Raw genomic sequence first — 18289 nt, 5'->3', positions numbered from 1 at the left:
GTCCCCCTCCCCCCACCTTTCTGGTACTCATCCCCAGGACTCTTGACTCCACGTTCTCCAGAATGTTCTAGGAGAGGACATGCCATCTTCTGAGTTTCCAAAGGACCCACCTTTGGAGTGAGGTTGATAACAGTTTTGGAAAGAGAACCAGAGAACCAAGTCAGGAGATGTAGAAGAAGAGTCTTTCCTGGAGTGACTGACCTCTCTTAGCCTTTTAATCTATTTAACATCCTAAGCCCACACTGACATGTAGAAATAAGTAAATGGCACTCTTCAATTCTTAAGAGCTCTTCAGCATCAAATATTTGCTTTTACTCTTAGTATTTGGCTCCCAAAGAAGAGATATCCACCCCCCCCACACACACACACACACATCTAGCAGTGGTGCTCTGAGAAGGAGCTAGCTCTGGGATTAGCTCCAAATATTACTTCTAGCCTTACATTTCTTGGCCTGGAAACAGTGTTCCTGGGTCCCAGTCTGTGTTTTAAATATCCCAGGAAAACTCTGTACCTCCTGGTTCTAGAAAGCATTGCAACTTCCCTGTGTCATTGTTTCCTCAATGCCTCTGCAGGCTAGTCCAATCTTCCTCCCAACTGGGCTCTGGGACTTTATCTAAATTACCTCTAAGAGCCAAAGCCTGGGGACTCCAGGAGTTTGTACCATGCAAACTGTGCCTTCTGAAGTAATGGAGGAAAGGAGGTAAACAGCCAGAATTATTAGTGAAAGATGCTTTCTTTATCGCCTCATCATATCAGATAGACTCAAAGACGTGGAAGGAGAAAATTATTTTGAAATGGGGTCAATTGGAAAAACTAGGCAAAATAAGTTTTACACATATTGGAAATCTTTATATAAATTGCCTCCAATTCATAAGTGATTCTTAGTATCACAAGTAAACCATCTAACTGAATATCCTTTCTAGATTTTAAAATATTGTTTGGTGTTCTGGACATTTGAACTAATTTTGCAACTCAACATGGCTTAGGAATAGTATTATTTAATTAGGTAAGTATTTGTTTCCCTGTAATTAAATGTAGTGCATCTCAATCCTAATAAGAGTTTTTAATCATTAGACATCTGCGCTATAGTGAATGTATTTAAGCAGTCTGCATTAATCGCCTTTTCAAAAGTATTATCCAAGATGATCACCACTGCTGCGTGCTTAAGAATTTAAGACTAGAAAATTCTGAAATAAAACTAAAGTATCTTGATTTTTAAAAGAAATGATTGCATCTATATCTTGCATTCCGTTTTTAAATCCTTCCATTTTGGTTAAGTGTTTCACAAAATCCTGCAAATCTATACAGTATTGAAGAGAGGCAACATTGCAAATTCCCCTTGATAGATGGAGGGCCCTCAACTGCCAGTACATTTTTCTTTGCCTCATAGCAACTGCTCTCCCCTTTTTATCAGTATTCTGGTTAAAATAGCAAAAGGAAAAATAAAAATGGGCTTTTGATACCTCCAAGAAGTGAATGATCTTGATCAGACTTAGGATAGAAAGAAAAAGCAGCATTTAAAATCAGACCTCTTTGCCTTTCCTTCTGCAACCAAGTTGCCATGAATAAGTAAACATTTCCTTTTTAATGGCTAATAATCAATTGCTTGGCGGTGGTCCAGGCCTCGCTGCAACTCATTCTTGGCTGTACTGATGATATATACATACAGGACAAGGAAGGGCAATTACTTTCAGACTGAGGACTTAGGACATCTTTGGAATGGGCTTCAGATTTTATTGTCCAATGTCAAACGACAAGATTTGAAAGATCCCATCTTAAGATCCTTGAAATACTGACTTTCCAGGGACTTTTTGTTGTCATTGTTGATCTCCAGGAGAAGTTTTTCCCTCCGACTATGCTTATCTAGTTGTTTAGATATATAATGAAAATATATATATAGGGAGTAATAGAGTTCAATGAATTGTAAAGTAAAGGGATTTAATGAAATATCTATAGTCTCCATTTCCTAAAGAGCCAACAAATAACTTAATAAAATTTTAAACTAGTTTGTTAAGTATTTCTGGTCTTTCCCATACTTTATGATGCTTTCATATAATGCTAGCATGGAATGTAAGCTGTCAGAATAGAAATAATAACACACACACCTTGGAGAGGGTGACAAATCTTAATTTGTTCAGAGCTGAACTTCTTCGTTTTTGTCTAATCCTTTTTGAAAGATGGTACTTTATACTCCTGTGCTTGACTGATACAGATACAGTTTATATAAGACAGTATCCTAGTTGATGTTTACACAATAAAGGTCCAGGCCCTACGTCACATGTAATGTCACATACAGACACTGGCAGAGTAGACTGACCCCAGGAACACTTTTTGTGATTTTGCCCTAGTACCCCCCACAGGCCTGCCTTCAATGCATGCTCTTACCACCACCACTTCATTTCAAATTAGGTACTTTTTCTTACCCAAGCATTATAACAAGGTCTCTTTTTTATGTACCTTTACTTTGAGGTAACTTTGGGATTTTAAAAGGGTTGCATTATTAAAATGAGATATTATTTCTGCCTTATTTGGTAGCAGTTTCAGCACTAAACCAACCATTAGGCTAGAGGAGTATTTGTTCATCTCTGTTGAAGACAGGGACCATCGTCTGTCAGAGGTCTAAAGAATCAGATATTCCATTTTCTTACAGTGATGATGACAGCAGTAGTAATAAAATAACACTTTACATTTTATACATTTGAGAATGTTACAATGTACACTCGCATTTGTTACTGCATCCTGAGTCAGGATGGATGACCCAGGAGAAGCAAAGCTTACGGAGAGGCTTGAAGGTAGATAGACTGTGAGAGCCCTAGAATTGAAGAAATTGTGTGGAGGGGAGGGGGATGAAGAGGATGTAAAGAGGAGAAAGAAAGTCCATTGTAATAGAAGGTATTAGAAAAGAATGATTAAGAGGTGAAAGAAAAAGTGAGTGTGGGCTGGCTTAGAGCAATGGGTTCAATTTGATCTCATCAACTCAGACGGGAAAAAAAAAATGCATGAACGAGAAATTTCCAGTCGACACTGGCTTCTATGTGCTTTCCTCAAGTATTTATATTTCTAAAAATTAATTACAATAGCTTCCAGTTATGAGATAAAAAAGTCCTGGGGATGTAATGCACAGCGTGGTGACTATTATTAACAACCCTGTATGATGTACTTAACAGTTACTAAGAGGGAAGACCTTAAAAGTTCTCATCACAAGAAAACAAAAATCTGTACCTAAGTGTGGTGATGGATAATTACTAAACTTAAGCTATAATCATTTTGCAGCGTATACAATTATCTAATCATTATGTTGTACCCCTTAAACTAATAGAATGTTATATGTCAATCATATCTCAATAAGAAAATTTAAAAAATACATAAACTTCACCCTCTAAAGCATTCAAGTTTTTCTAGATTCTATTTTTACTTTTAAAGATGTCTTTGGGAAAAAATCTTTTTGCCAAGAGAAGGCAAAAATGTATAACAAGAGCATGAAATGACAAGCTACGGGAATTTCCTCACAGACACACACACAAAAGTAAAAGAGCTATATGTTTACTGCAGTCTCTGGAAATCCCTTGCCAGCAAAGGTGGCTGTCTTTGTGTTCTTGATTAAATGGGTATTTGCACTGAAGTCACATACCACACAAAGGAAACAAAACAAAATAAAAATGTCCTTCGTGTTCTGTTTTTCAATCGTTTGTGTGAAGGAGGTTCTTGGCCTTTATCACTGTCAGTGAAAAGTTCTTCATTGGAAGGAGACATTCCACTAACCCTGCTTCTTGTGCACAGGGAACTTACCATGGAAACTAGCTCTGGAGCCATCAGACAAATGTATAAATGACAAAGCTCAACACTGGGCATTTTGGGTTTAACTTTAACTCAATAACAGGGTATGAAGAAGGGTGTTTAGGATTTCTTGAGAAATTTATTGTTGTAATTTCCTTGCTCTGAATCCTAAAACCCCCAAATTGGACTTATTCAAGTTGGGAAACAACTAAGAAATGACTTTAAATAAATTCTGATGCTAGCATATATATGCTATGTATTTAACACCACGATGTACGATGAAGCTGTACTTTTTTAGATGGCTTTTTAAATAATAGCTTGAGTATCTTCAAGATGAGAGGTTCATCTTTAATACATGTGTGTATTTTTTAACTGGTTAGGAACTTCAATTAAGTGACAGAAAAAAAAATTCTACTGAATGTTTCTTTTTTTAACAAGATCTATCCTAAACTGTTTTTTTTTTCTTAGCCTTAAAATAGTTTGCTTTGTAATATGAGCCTGAAGAAATTTAAGACAGTGCTTCACAAAACCTGTATTGTCTTTTTCTTTATTTCACCTGCTTGTCAAGTTCTCATTTAATTTACAAACAACCCCAGGTTATTCCCCTCCATTTCCACCAACTCTGTTTGTAGCCTTCTTCTGTCCATGGTCCACATGAACTAACTGTAAAGACTGCGTCTGACACGGCATGTGTCTATTGCTCATTTTCATTACCAGCTCCTCAAATCAAGACAATTTATAAAAAATTAGATTGATATATTTCTGGATGGTTATGGCATCAGGATACATAGTTGAAACTTAGTTCTTAGGCACTGGAGGTCTGTGTATATTTGGATGGTGGGGAGCATGAAAAAAGAAATGGATGGCTACACATAGGATTTTAGTTGCTTCTTTGTTTTTGACTACTAACCAAGAAAAAGAAAAAAAAAAAAAAACCAACAACAATCCTTTCTCCTTAAGCAAAAGGATTGGGCTGTAAAACAAATTTCGAAGGGGGAGATCTGAGAAATAATATGTGTGCCTAAAGTTAGACATTTTATTTCTTACATATTATTGAAATGATTATCAAAGGATGAACTTTGTGTAAGCTCAAGATGTCAGAATGCCAGGGGTTAGACCATATAATTAGCAGGTCATCTGTAGTAAATTTAGCCTTCTGGTTTCTTCTATGCTAAAAACAAAACCACCCAGTTTTCATGAATTATCACCTTAATGATTTCTTTTATGGAACAATTAGGAAAAGTATATGAGTATCTCCCTCCATGATGCACACTTGTTTATCCATTGTTGAGATTTTCTATTATTCAAATCCTGGTGGGATACTGATTCTCCATAGCTGATAGGTCAGAGGAGCTTCCCAAGGGGTAGGCAGAATAGAGGAGAAAACCTGTTAATGCCTCTAAGTGAATCCAAGGTGTCCACACTGCATGGAGGTGAAATGGACTGGGTGAAGGGTGGGAGGAAGGTAAGAGAAAGTGGGAGAGTGAGTGCCCATTTTGCCTTGGTGATCACCCATCTCCATCCAGCTATGGCTTACCAGCTGGAAGTTGGTAAAAGGAAGGCAGGGAGTTGATTTGATCAGCCCTGGAGCAACACACGGAGAAGTATAGAGGAGAACGGGCGGTTTTGTTCAGATACCAATTAAGACCTGAAGGCCTACAGCATTTTAAAAGTCCTTGTTGGGAACTAAGGCTAATTTCTAGGAATCCTGTTGTGATTTGCTTTTTAGCAGCATCTCAGTGACTAGCAGAGTGTGATTTCATCTGCTCTAAGTTGTATTTGTTTCCAAACAGCTTAACAATACTAACTGGACAGCATAGAAACCCATAGCAAGTTGTGTTTTTTAAAAAAGATAACTCACCCTAGCAATGAACATAGATTGAAAACCAGTTAAAAGCCAGCGAGAACAAATGTGTCTTAAATGGGGGATGAAACAAAGGGAAGGTGGGGGCGCATCCCCTAATGTCAATAGGCAGAAAGCTGCACGTGCATAATGGCCATGGGAGGGACCACCCAAGGTGATCTGAGTCAATTCTGGAGACAGACAGAGACCTGGAGCCAGAGAAGGGGCAGGGACAGACCAGCCACCCAGGGTCTTGCTCAGGAGGGATCCAAGGTGGTGAGGAATTGTCATATTGCTGTTCCACGCCACACTTTTATCAGCTGCCAATTTTCTGCCTCCAAACGTACCCCAGAAGGCAGGAGGTCTGCGCTCTGGCTTCTGTAGCCAGTAGTCACACTCCTGGTAGATTTAGAAGGCTGTCAAAGATAATGACCTAATACTAACTAGTGTCAACTGAATTACACAAATATAACCCTCCCTCCACCCTCTACCACAAGGCTGCCCACCCACCCAGCCTTATAATCAGTAGCATGCAAGTCCCTCTGGGGGCACCATTTTTGAGAAAATTGCAATCCACAAATATATGAGTAACTCCTGAACGCCAAGCGCTCTGGCACGGAGGCTGATTGACTCAAGCATAAGGCAGAGTCCAGAAGGAACACCTGGTTTTTCTTTCCAACATGCACCACATTTGGGGATCAGACCAACAGCAACAGATCCGAATTCGAAGTCTGACTCTCTGAATAACCTAGGTAACCTGGATCCACTTTTGTCATTTCTTGGAGTCACAGTTTCCTCACCTATAAGACAGAAATAGTCATTCTTATAGAAATTGTCATTCATACCTGAGGATTCCTGAGATATGTCATGTAAAGTGCTTGGCACGGTAGTAGGCATCCGTCAGGGCAATTGTTGCTATGCTAATAAGGTAGGATGGGGCTGGAGAGTTTTATATTCACACAGCAGCTGGAAGCTGTGCTTTCCTAAGTTTTGGATTGGCGGTCACAGAGCGGAGTTGAATTTCATCCAATTCACAGAAGAAGAAACTGAGGCACAGAGAGTTTGGGTGACCTACCTAGCATCTCCCAGTTTGGCTTCAAGACCCGATTTTCCTGATCTAGGCATATTTCTACTTCACTGTGCTCTGTGCTACTAGTCCCTGAAGTAGATTTTCTTCTGACAGAGTTAGGAAAAAGTTGCCTGTAGAAGAGATTTCCTTAAATGCAGCAGCATCACCCAGACCCTCCTGCTTCAGAGCTCTGGCCTCAGCCCACTTGCTGCCATGGCTAAATCTCTGCTCACAAGGCAAAGGCTCTCACTGCACTTAACGGAAAGATAGAGGCTCAGCCTCCCAAGCGCTAATGTTTTCATTTCTTGGTGCCTCTACAGCTGTCTCAAGGTGTTCTCCCCGCTAGTGTCTGAGCTTCAGGATTCATTCTTCCCCGTGTGTGAATCCCTGAAGTAGCATTTGAATCCTCTCAATTCAGCCAGAGCATCTTGTAAAACTTCTCTCTCTCTAGCACATATAAGACACCAGGTAAGAACAGAGTCAGATGAACTAGAAACAAATGCATTTGCCTAGAGGGAAGCAGAACAAGGCAAACATTGACTGCTTTAAGAAAGCAAAGGTAGGGACGCCTGGGTGGCTCAGTTGGTTAAGCAGCTGCCTTCGGCTCAGGTCATGATCCCAGCGTCCTGGGATCGAGTCCCACATCGGGCTCCTTGCTCTGCAGGGAGCCTGCTTCTCCCTCTGCCTCTGCCTGCCATTCTGTCTGCCTGTGCTCGCTCTCTCTCCCTCTCTCTCTGACAAATAAATAAAATCTTTAAAAAAAAAAAAAAAAAGAAAGCAAAGGGAAATGCATTAAGATTTTTTTTTTTTTTTTTTTAAAGGCCAGGGTCAGGGGGAGGATTCTTTGCCTACTGGGAAAAATGGAGAACAGGGAATGGTTAGGGAATGGCAAATCTGTGTTACTCAACACCCAGCTCTTGGATTTCCAGGGGAAGGCGTGGGGGCGGGGCACGTGTGCGGGGGAAGAGGGTTGTGTGTTCGATTCCACAGGCCCTGCGGTCCTCATCCAGGCTGCCTTATGGCAGCCCCCTGGTCCTTACTCTATAGGGAGAAGTGAGCTAGCTCCCAGAGTCCTCGAAACTCAGGCCGCTTTGTCCGAGATCGTGCATCCTACCCCTTCTTTTGTTTTCTAAGTTCCCTTAGCTCTGGGAGACTGGACCATCTGCTTTTCCTTTTAATCGCTTTCTGAACATTTCAGACGTACTTATGCCAGGTGCCTTTCCAGGACAGGCACTGGTGCTCTATATTTTCTTCTGTGTTTTCAAAAGAAATACTTGTTGATATTTTTTGATTGACACAAGAGTACATTGTTAAATATAAGACAACTGGACTTTTAAGATATAAAAACATTCCACTAGAAGGAACCTGTTTCCTTCATCACCAGTGTACCTAATCAGATAAGAATATGAATTAGAGTTAATTCCCCACCCAGCTAAAGTGATATAAAATCATTTCCTCCTTGAAGCAGTGTGCAATGCCACAGGCAAGGGGTATGCTGGTGAGGTCACCCCTTAATTGACAAGATGAGAAGGACTCAGCCATCTTACCAAATCCTTCCATCTTGGAGCAAGTAAAAAGGGATTTTGCTGTTTTTTTTGTGAAAAGTTCTCTTCCCTTGGTCTGCATAAGGCACAATAGATGCTAACAGCTGATTCAGAACAGTTACAGTCTAGTGTATAAATATGTAAACATGGGTAAGTATGTATTTAGACAATTTAAAAGTGTGTCTCATTTACCCAATTATAAACAGCTGTCTGAGAGCAATTACGATTTATCATGTAAATGCTTATTTGCATAATTCAAAATATGAATATTATTTGCTTGATAAAGACTGTAAATAAAAGGCAACCTGAACTTTCCTAGGCTGAGAGTTTTATGCTAAGTTTTTAATCTAACAGGGAAAAACAGCATTTTGTTCAAAATGGTACTTAATTTTGTTAATTTTAGCAGGTCCAGGTAAATGCTAATTTAATAAGAAAAGAGGAAAAGTTTTAAAGTAAACAGGGCTGGCTTAGAGGTAATGAAAGAAGTCACACTACTCTGCTACTATTACTCCTGAAAATTTGCTCTGTAGGGATGGTGAATTGCCTTACCAGTGTTTTCCCTGCACATGAATGTTTAATGGTGAAAGCTTTCAGGGTACTTAGCATATTATTTCAGGTGCTACAATTTGATATACACACAATTTTTTCAGTAATATATCATTCTTTTTTAAAGTATAGGATTATTAAATGAGTATGCTTCCAAATGTACTAAGGAATATTTCTCATATTAAAATCTAACTTCTGCTTCTATGAGGACTACTAATAAAATGTGGGCATTGAAACGTCCAGTCAGGTATATCCTGGTGTGTTTGTTTTCCAGGGCTGCCACGGACAATCACCATAGCCTCAGTGGCTTCCAACAACAGAGACGGATTCTCTCAAAGATCTGGAGGTGAAATCTAGACGTGAAATCAACATTCGGCAGGGCCACACTTCCTCTGAGGGCCCTGAGGAAGGGTCCTTCCCCACATCTTCCCAGCATCTGGTGGTGTTCCCTGGCTTGCAGCGTAACACTCCAGTCTCTGCCTCTGTAGTCTTCTTCCCTGTGTGTCTGTGCACCTTCTTTCCTTCTTAGAAGGACACCAGTCATTGGATTTAGGCCCCATCCTACTTCCATATGACTTCCTCTTAAGGAAGTTTGCAAAGACTCTATTTCCAAACAGTGTCACATTCACAGGTACCCAAGGTTGAAACCTATCTTTCGGGAGGACACAATTCAGCCTACTACACTCAGTGAGAGCCACTATGCAAAGTAATGTGTCTGAGCACTAAAACAGCCTGGAATATCTGAATTACGCGTCTCCCTAGAGTAACCTGTATTTTGCATGGTTTTGACATTATCACCAGTGTATGATGCTATTTGAAAAATTGAGAATCCACATCTGATATAGAATATATCATATTATTACATAGTATATTCAAGAAACATTTATTCAGTTCTCTTTGTGTAAAAAACGATATGATAGGAACTCTCTCTTAACCAAACTAGCCAGTTAATGGTGCATTCACTATTTTTGACAAGCAGGAGTTCATGACCTTTCCTGGGTATTAATAATTAATACTTTGGATTCCTTGGTTTTAATTAATTAATTAATTGGCATTAATGAATTACTATGCTACTAAGTACAGATGAGTCTCCCCAGGGGAGTTAAATCTCTCTCAGCAGCTCTCCACTGGGTTGAGGGGCCAGTGCGTCCTTTATGCGATTCTTTTCTGGAAGCTTCTTCAAGAAAAGAAGCTGCACATGCCAGCACAGTGCTCAACACTTTATAAAAGGTAGCTCCATCAGACCTCATCAACCTGGGAGTTGTGTTTTATGACACTCCCCTTTTACTACATGGCAGAACCAGGATATGGATCCAAATCTTCCCGCCTCTGAACCTTGTGTCATTGGCACGTATCTTCGGAGGGTACCCCAGTGTGGGTGGCCACATGCCGTCGCTTGCTCAGCTGTGTCTCCTCATCAACGCTGCTGGTTTTGCCTTGTTGCTACTCTTCTCCTGAGTGGCTTCTGGTTCCTAGGAAGATTCCCTCACTGTCCACGCAACTGGGGAAGGAACCTGGAAACCTGAATTGATCAGGAGGGGGAAGTAGAGATCATTTCTTAAAAGACCCGATCTATGGACCCCTGAGAAATCAAAGCAGGATAAATCAGTGATTAGCCACTGCAGTGATTTGGAGATGAGAAAACCAGGCCTAAGTTCCTAGCACAGGCACAGGAGTTGGTCATATACTTCCGTGAGCAGGGCGAAAAATATGAATGAGATCACCGGAACTGAGATGAAGTGGCAGGTAAGGAGTCTGTCCCACAACAGGCTGTGTCTAATGGTATTGACCAAGCAGGAAAGAACTACGGAAAACTCATCCCTAAATTTGCGACTGTCATGGTCCCAAAGTACCACACGTTCTCTTGGCTTGTTTGGGTAAGGCTTCATTCCTCTATCTTCTAGCTTGTCATTTCTCCGCTTCTCACTAGGGTTTCCAGAGCAGTGGAATGGTTGTCGTTTCTGCCTCATGTCACTACTTATTTCTCATGTACCTGTCCTGTCAGCCTAATTAGACAGCAAGCTTGTTGAGGAAAGGGTCTTCCTCTCTTGCTATCCTTGTGGGACCAATGGTGCCCATGGTGCTCTACGTCCTCATCCAATCTCCAGTCATTGACATTTAGAGAGGATCACATATGATAAGCATAAAGAAATGGGAAATGCACTCATTGATGAGCTGAGTTTTAATTTTTCCAAGTTAAACATTTTGCTTCTAAAGGAAAAGTCAAAGTGTCTATGTGGCTCAGTAGTTAAGCATCTGCCTTTGGCTCAGGTCATGTTCCCAAGGTCCTGGGATCGAGCCCTGTATCAGGCTCCTTGCTCCGGGAACCTCTCCCACTCCCCCTGCTTGTGTTCCCTCTCTGGATGTGTCTCTCTCTGTCAAATCAATAAATAAAATCTTAAAAAAAAAATAAAAGAAAAGGCATGTTTTGCACACATCCACATCCTATCACTCCATACAAGATTCCATAGCCTTTATAATTTATGTGGGGCCCAAATGCCACAAAATGCCAAATGGCGGGGTCAGGGTCAGTTCCAGGGTTAAGAGAAATATGCAGAATCAGTATGGAGTGCTATGTAGTTGAGCTTCCTGCCTTTGTCAGGATCTCTTTTTTGTCAGTGCTATCAAAAAGCCAATCTGACGTGAAAGTCAGACTTCTATGATTCCAGAATCATACATTCTAACCCCCAGGCCGAAAACAAATTCACATCAGTGCTTTGTTTTCTAATTGAACTTTCCCTTTCCAATCAGAAAAGAAGATGAATTAGCATTTTATGGTGCTTTTTAGTGAGGGACCCGTCAGGTCATAAAAGTACAACAGGGAGTGGCATTTCCACTCTGGTATAAGCAACGCACTTCCCTTATTATGCTCCCAAGTTAAACAAGAATCAAGAGATTCAGCTCAGATCACCATCCTGACTCCGCACAGTCTAGGGGTGACGAGCTTTACCAGAGCATCAGGTAGGGTAGGTCTTGCACCTGCCAGTCCCGAGGTACAGTAAGATCCAGCTTGTAGGGACCTGCCTCCTGTGTTGTCGTTAGCTGTGCTGTGGCTTCATCTGCCCCTTGCCCTAGTATTTCTCGATTACTTATTTCCTCTCTTATATCCTCTCGTGCTCACGGCAAGCCGGTGGGAGAGGTTCGTTTTGCTCTCTTATCTATAAATTAGCTTTAGGGTAAGATTCTAAATCAGTTTTTATTGCTAAGTATAGCATTCCAGTTTTAGGAGAATCAATCATTTCCCCATTGAAGGTCGTTAATTCACCATTACTAGTGTACTCATCTAGTCATTGAACCGACAAGCAATTATTGAATGCTTAGCGTGGGACAGTTGTTGGGTTAAGTTCGGGAACAGGACATTTCCATAGCGCCTTACAATTTCCAGACGGTCATGTCAGTAGTCACTTTGCTTTGTTTGTTGTTACAGAAGGTGAGTGCTACCAGCTCCTTTACGGGTGTGAAAACTGATCCTTGGACCCCAGAGACTTTATGGGGGCGGGACTATTAGCCCTGGTTAAACTACGGAGTCCAGGAGACTACCAGATGGCTTTTTGTGGCTCCGTGCTGGTGGTTTGATAATAAGAGACGACCCAGTCCCTGGCCTTGATAGGATAAACGTTTAATATAGGTGTGACCATAGAGTTTGCACATAATGTCTTATCTAAACAGGACACTTTAGAGAGGGAAAAGAGGCACTAGGATGTTTATGCCATGACAATGTGCAAACTAAGGGGGGATAGTTACTCCCTTTCTCCCAGCCTGTCTTTCCCAGGAGAAAACAAAGCATCTCTAGAGACATATTTGCTTTCCTAGAAGCTAGGAGTAGCTGAGGAGTATGAAGCTGGGGATGGGCAGAGTAAGGCAGAGAGGCAGGAAGGAGGGGGTAGGGAGCAGCACGGGGTGGTGGGAACTTCATGTACCAATCAGGTAGGCAGAAATGAAGCCAGGGGCACCTGGGTGGCTCAGTGGGTTAAGCTTCTGCCTTCAGCTCAGGTCATGATCTCAGGGTCCTGGGATCAAGCCCCACATCGGGCTCTCTGCTCAGCTGGGAGCCTGCTTCCCCCTCTATCTCTGCCTGCTGCTCTGTCTACTTGTGGTCTCTCTCTCTCTGTCAAATAAATAAATAAAATCTTAAAAAAGAAAGAAAGAAAGAAAGAAAGAAAGAAAGAAAGAAAGAAAGAAAGAAAGAAAGAAAGAAAGAAAAGACATGAAGCCAGCCTGGGGGGTGGGCAGGGGCTACAGTGGTCCAGCCGCCCTCCTGCGGCAGTGTTTTAAGCTACAAGAGAAAAGAAGGAAGGGGAACAGAGAGTCTATTCATTGGACAAAATCAGTCCATCTTCTTTCACATTCCCATCTAGGAAAATCAAGCCCCACAGGAGGTGAAAATTCCCAAGATCTTTTTCTTTTGGCTGGGAGCCCTTTTATAGACTCCCTCCCCGCCCTGCCCCCCCACCCCGAATTTATTCTCTAACTAAATGGTTTGATATTAATAAAAGAATCACTTGAACTGGGTAGGTATTAGCTATTACAAACCCCAGAGTGTGGGGATGATCCCTTCCTTTGGTTACTGGCGCAAAGCTAAATGGAAGGAGCTGTGTTCTGTAAGACTGTGTTCCTGAGATCAAAACTGAGTTTGTTTGCTCGCAGGTGGGAATCACGTCCCAGGGCTGGAAGGAATCTGAGGAGATTATTGGTTCAGCCTCTTCCCTCTGGACAATTAACTCCAAAACTGCAAACACCCCAAAGGGAATGATGGCTATCAGGGCAAAGCATACCACTCTCACGATGCGGCAGAGGGCCTCTGTGCACTGACTCTTCCCCTGCCGAGCCCACGTCTCCCGCCACTTCCTTCGAGGAATTCAGTGCTTCAGCAGTGATGGCGACGACGACCACAACGATGATGACAACTTTGGTATCTGACATCTTTGGAGCTCCCGTGAGGTACCAAGCTGTTTTCTAAGTACTTTGCCGGAGTTGTCTCCGTTATTCCTCACAGCCCTCTGAAGTGGTTTATTTTAGTAGTATTTCTATAGATGAGGAATCGAAACTAGAGAAGTTAAGCAACTGTCCCAAGACCACAAGTCTCCAAAGGGGCTAGAGCCCGAGGCTGCCGTCTACAGCGTGCAAATACGTCCCCCCTATGTAGACGGTTGTCATCTCAGGTCTTCTATCTGGGAGCCTATCCTCGTCCTTGAAGATGGAGCTTGAGTGCTGTTTCTCCTTAAAAGCTGCCAGCGTCTCCAGGGGCTGAGTTCTGAGGGCCTGGTCCAGGCACTCTCATACTCTGTGCAGACATCTGTTACAGCCGCCGCAATCCGGCATTCCTGCTGGCTTTTGTGACTATCTCCCAGTCGATACCGAGGACAACTTGAGGCTAGAAAGTCTTGTGCCTCTGGTTTCTAGCACAGGACCCACAGTCTGTGGCTTTCAAATACATTTAACACAGTAAAATACGCATAGTCACAAAGCAGATGAAAAAGAGCAGCCACCTTCCCGTCACAGTGTCCCCGTGGGGACAGGGCTACCCCACATGCAGCACTAACAAGCAAAGGACACAATTTCACAGAGGGGCCTGTGAATTTGGTTTGGAACTGGCGTTTGGAAGCACACATTTTAAACCATGAGCCAGTCAAACCTGAATCAATGACAAAAATGAGATACTATTTTTGAAAAACTACTTGCAAGGTTACTATGAAGCCTATTGGTAGGTGTGTCAGTTGGCATTGCCTACTCAGCAGTTTTTACTAGTAAAATGTATCAAAACTTTAAAAAGATGAACAGCTTTGCCTCATTTACTCCCAGGACTTTTTTCCAAGAAAAGATCAGAAATATATAGAAATATGTATGCATAAGTATTATTGCAGCATTGCAAAGAAATGGAAAGTTGTAAGTGACCTAAATGCCCAGAGTTAGGGGTGGGTTATAATCCATCAGATGATGGATTATAATATACAGCTATTTATATCATGTGTACAAAGAATTTGTCATGATACAGTAAAGGCTCATGATATGTTAAGTAACCATACAAATTCTCTAGAATATAAAACTCTATAAATAGCATGATTTCAACAGCATAAAAAGTATATGAAAACTAGAGGGAATTATACTAAAACATTAAGAATGATTATGTCTGACTGGTGAATTGGGTCATAATTATTTTTTTCTTTATAGATTCCATTACTTCCCAGGTTTTATACCTTAAGCATGTATGACTTTAATTTTTAGGAAAAAATTTTGAGTTTTTAAAATACTGCGTGGGATGTGACACATTATTATCAACAATGAATAAAGTTAATATGCAAATTCTTAATTAAATGAAAAATATAGCATTATCTCTGAAATAACAAAAATGAATGGAATCAGACAAACAAAGAATAAGAATTATAATAAGTTGAAGCTGGATGGTTTCACAGGGGGAAAAAAGCAGTTTGGGGGTCAGAAGTTCTGGTTAATAGTGTTCGTGTCAGTAACAGTATAACCCAAGAGAGTCACTTAACCTCTTTTTAAGTTTCTTCATTTATAAAAATTAATTGGTTGAAACGATGAGCTTCACCTTTTCTCTAAGGAAGCCTCTGGTCTTTAGCTATTGATTCATCCACTATTTCTCTCCTATGCACAAACCCCCGCATTTATGGGTGATTTGATCGCTCTAATGAGGTGCTGAGTGCAGATTCACAGAAACCTCTCCCAGTCAGCAGAGTGTGGTGACTAATTCCTGAGGTTAGAGTCAATACAGCTGTGAGGACCAAGATGTTGAAAGGGGACAGATAAGATAGGCAGAGAATGGTGGAGAAGACGAGGAGGTGATGGGAGAGGCCGGCTGGGCTGGGAAGGAAGATGCTTGTGTGACAGAATCCGTGATAGCTGCATGGAAGGCTGTGGTCAGGGTTGATTGATCAATGGTTGAGAGGCTGCTTGACAACTCGCCAAAGGAAGAACAGAGGTGGTGAGGGGGATGACCTCTCACCCTTGGGTTCCCGACGCAAATTCCCTGAAGACCCAGTGTCTTACTGCCCTGCAGAGTTAGAACTGAATGCCTGAAAACAAATTCCACCCAGGAGATGGCCAAAGGGCCAAGTGAAAGAAGTGACTTTAACCAGAGATCAAGCATGCAAACATTTGGTCCAAAATGTAAAGGAGTGGTAAAGAGGAAGGAGGAATACTCTGGAGTTCAAAAGTCCTGTGTCTTAATCCTCTGCTGCAGTCTTGCTGGGTGGCCAATAGGCCACTCGCCTTTTCCTGCCTCACTTTCTCTCAGTAAGATGGAGACAACAATTCATGTTCCCAGCATCATGGAAGGTGTTAAGAAATCACAGATGCCACAAATGACGGACGGTGCTGTGTAAGTCCAGAGTCCTAATTTTCTCACTACTTGGACCGGATGAGTCTGGCAAGGGCTACCCCTTCCCCAAGGGGAAGGGAGAGAGAGAGAGAGAGATACAAAGGAGGAGAGAGAGATGAGCTTCCTCTCAGGTATGGAACCATCCTTTTAATCACACTCCCAAAGATAGCAGATGTTAAATAATGAAAACTGTAGTGCCTAAATAGAACCCCAAATTACCTAAGTTTTTCTGAGTCAAAGGGCATTGTCATTCTAGGAGAAACACTGAAGCCTTGGAATATCCACGTTACTTTTGTGGAGTGATGCTATTCATTTCCTTCTCAATGATGTTTTAAATCTGCAACTACCATGAGTCACAGTTGCATTTTATTTTGCCTGTAAAGCCTTCAAGTTTAGTGCTTTCAATGTTGCTGATAGTGTAGTAGTATTTGATTAACATGTCCTCAAAGATAGAGGCTATGTCTTCTGCTCCCCTTGTATTCTTAGAGGAGCAAGAGAGATAGTCAAATTCATGTGTCACTTAAAACCCAGCACATCCTTCCCATGGCGGTTACTTCTGGCATCTGCATTTAGCTGTGCCCCGTCAGGTGCAGCGAGTCTGTTTGTAGCTCCTGCATGATGCAGGCATAGGCCAGGTGAACATGTTGGGGATCAATTTTAGGGATAATAATGGCAGCTCATTTCTATTTATGGATTTAATTGATCCTAATCCAGCAGCAGGCTCGGAAATCACGATTCTACACCAAGTACCTCCCATGAAGGATGATGGCTTGAAGACCTCTGTCAATCACCTAGCAGAGCAGATGAGTGCCCAAGTATTTCTGATTTTAAGGAGCGCTTTAATCCAATCAATTTCAGAGAGTCTAACTTCCTCTGAGCCACGCATGGATTAATTCTATAAGAGTGCCTTTTCCATTAAAGAAACTGATTGCAAACTTCCCTTCTAATTGTGAAAATGCTCACCTGCTCAAAGTAAACAGTTCTGGAAAGATACCTTCGTTTTGCTTCAGTTATTTGGCTGAGAGGAGTGGAGTTTCAGTGGAAGTTTAAGAAGTAAGAATGCAACACTCATTCTTGCTCATAGAGCAATTTGTGCTTAAGGTAAATGCAGAAACTACAAATCGACCTCGACCCCATCACCCACTTTTCAAGGACCTTAATTACTTGGTTGTAATATATATATACATATATTCTCTAAGTAAGAGAGCCATGGGAATGGGGAATGGGGAGTGTAAGGAGGTGTTAATTATTTAATAGGAACAATAATCAAAAATTGAAAGCAACCTAAATATCCAGCAGTCAGAGAATTACTAAATAAATTACTAAACCGATTTTAGTATATTTGTATGCTGGAAAATGATGAAATAATTAAAATCACGTTTTCTGAAGAACGTATAATGAGACAGGAAAATATTCACATATGTGAAATGAAAAAACAGGGTGTAAAACTGTATGTACAATTTGTTGAGAATCTGTAGTCTTGCAGAAAAGACTGTGTTCTACAGCAGTTCAAAAGAATGAAATGGATTTAAATGCACTAATATGGAAAGATTCCTAAAATGTGACATCACATCATCAAAGCCTATTTCATCTGTATCATTTGAGTTTCTGTAATAAGAACATATTTGTAGGGATGCCTGGGTGGCTCAGTTAGTTAAACATCTTTCTTGATCTCAGATCAGGTCTTGATCTCAGAGTCATGAGTTCAAGTCCCAGGTTGAAGAGAATATACTCATATGTCATATAATTTAAAATCATGTTTTAAAATTTTTAAGTAGGGGAAGAAGAGATATAATAATAATAATAATTAATAATAATAGACTATCTCTTAATAGTGTGATTGTAGTTATTTGATGAAACTGAAGCCCTTGTAGGCTAAATATTTGACAAGATTTGATTGTGGTTTTTCTGTGACTCCAAAGTTCAGGTTCTTTCCATTCCATATCACCTTTCCAGTCATGTGTCCTTAGGGGTTCTGGGGACAGGTCAGAGTTAGGGGAAAAAGAGGAACAAGCGGGCACTGGGAAATGGGTGGTTGTCTTTCTTCATGAGCTTTAAGGCTCTGAGTTCAGCGATGGAAATCAGACACTGGGCCAGTAAACCAGACTCTGGGAGGGAGATGGAAATGGCACCAGCAGCTGATTTAAAAAAAAAAAAAAATGCAGCTT

This window comes from Lontra canadensis, unplaced genomic scaffold, assembly GCF_010015895.1.
Source record: "Lontra canadensis isolate GAN:19392208 unplaced genomic scaffold, GSC_riverotter_1.0 scaffold42, whole genome shotgun sequence".
Classification (NCBI taxonomy): Eukaryota; Metazoa; Chordata; class Mammalia; order Carnivora; family Mustelidae; genus Lontra; species Lontra canadensis.
This window is presented reverse-complemented; position numbering follows the sequence as displayed.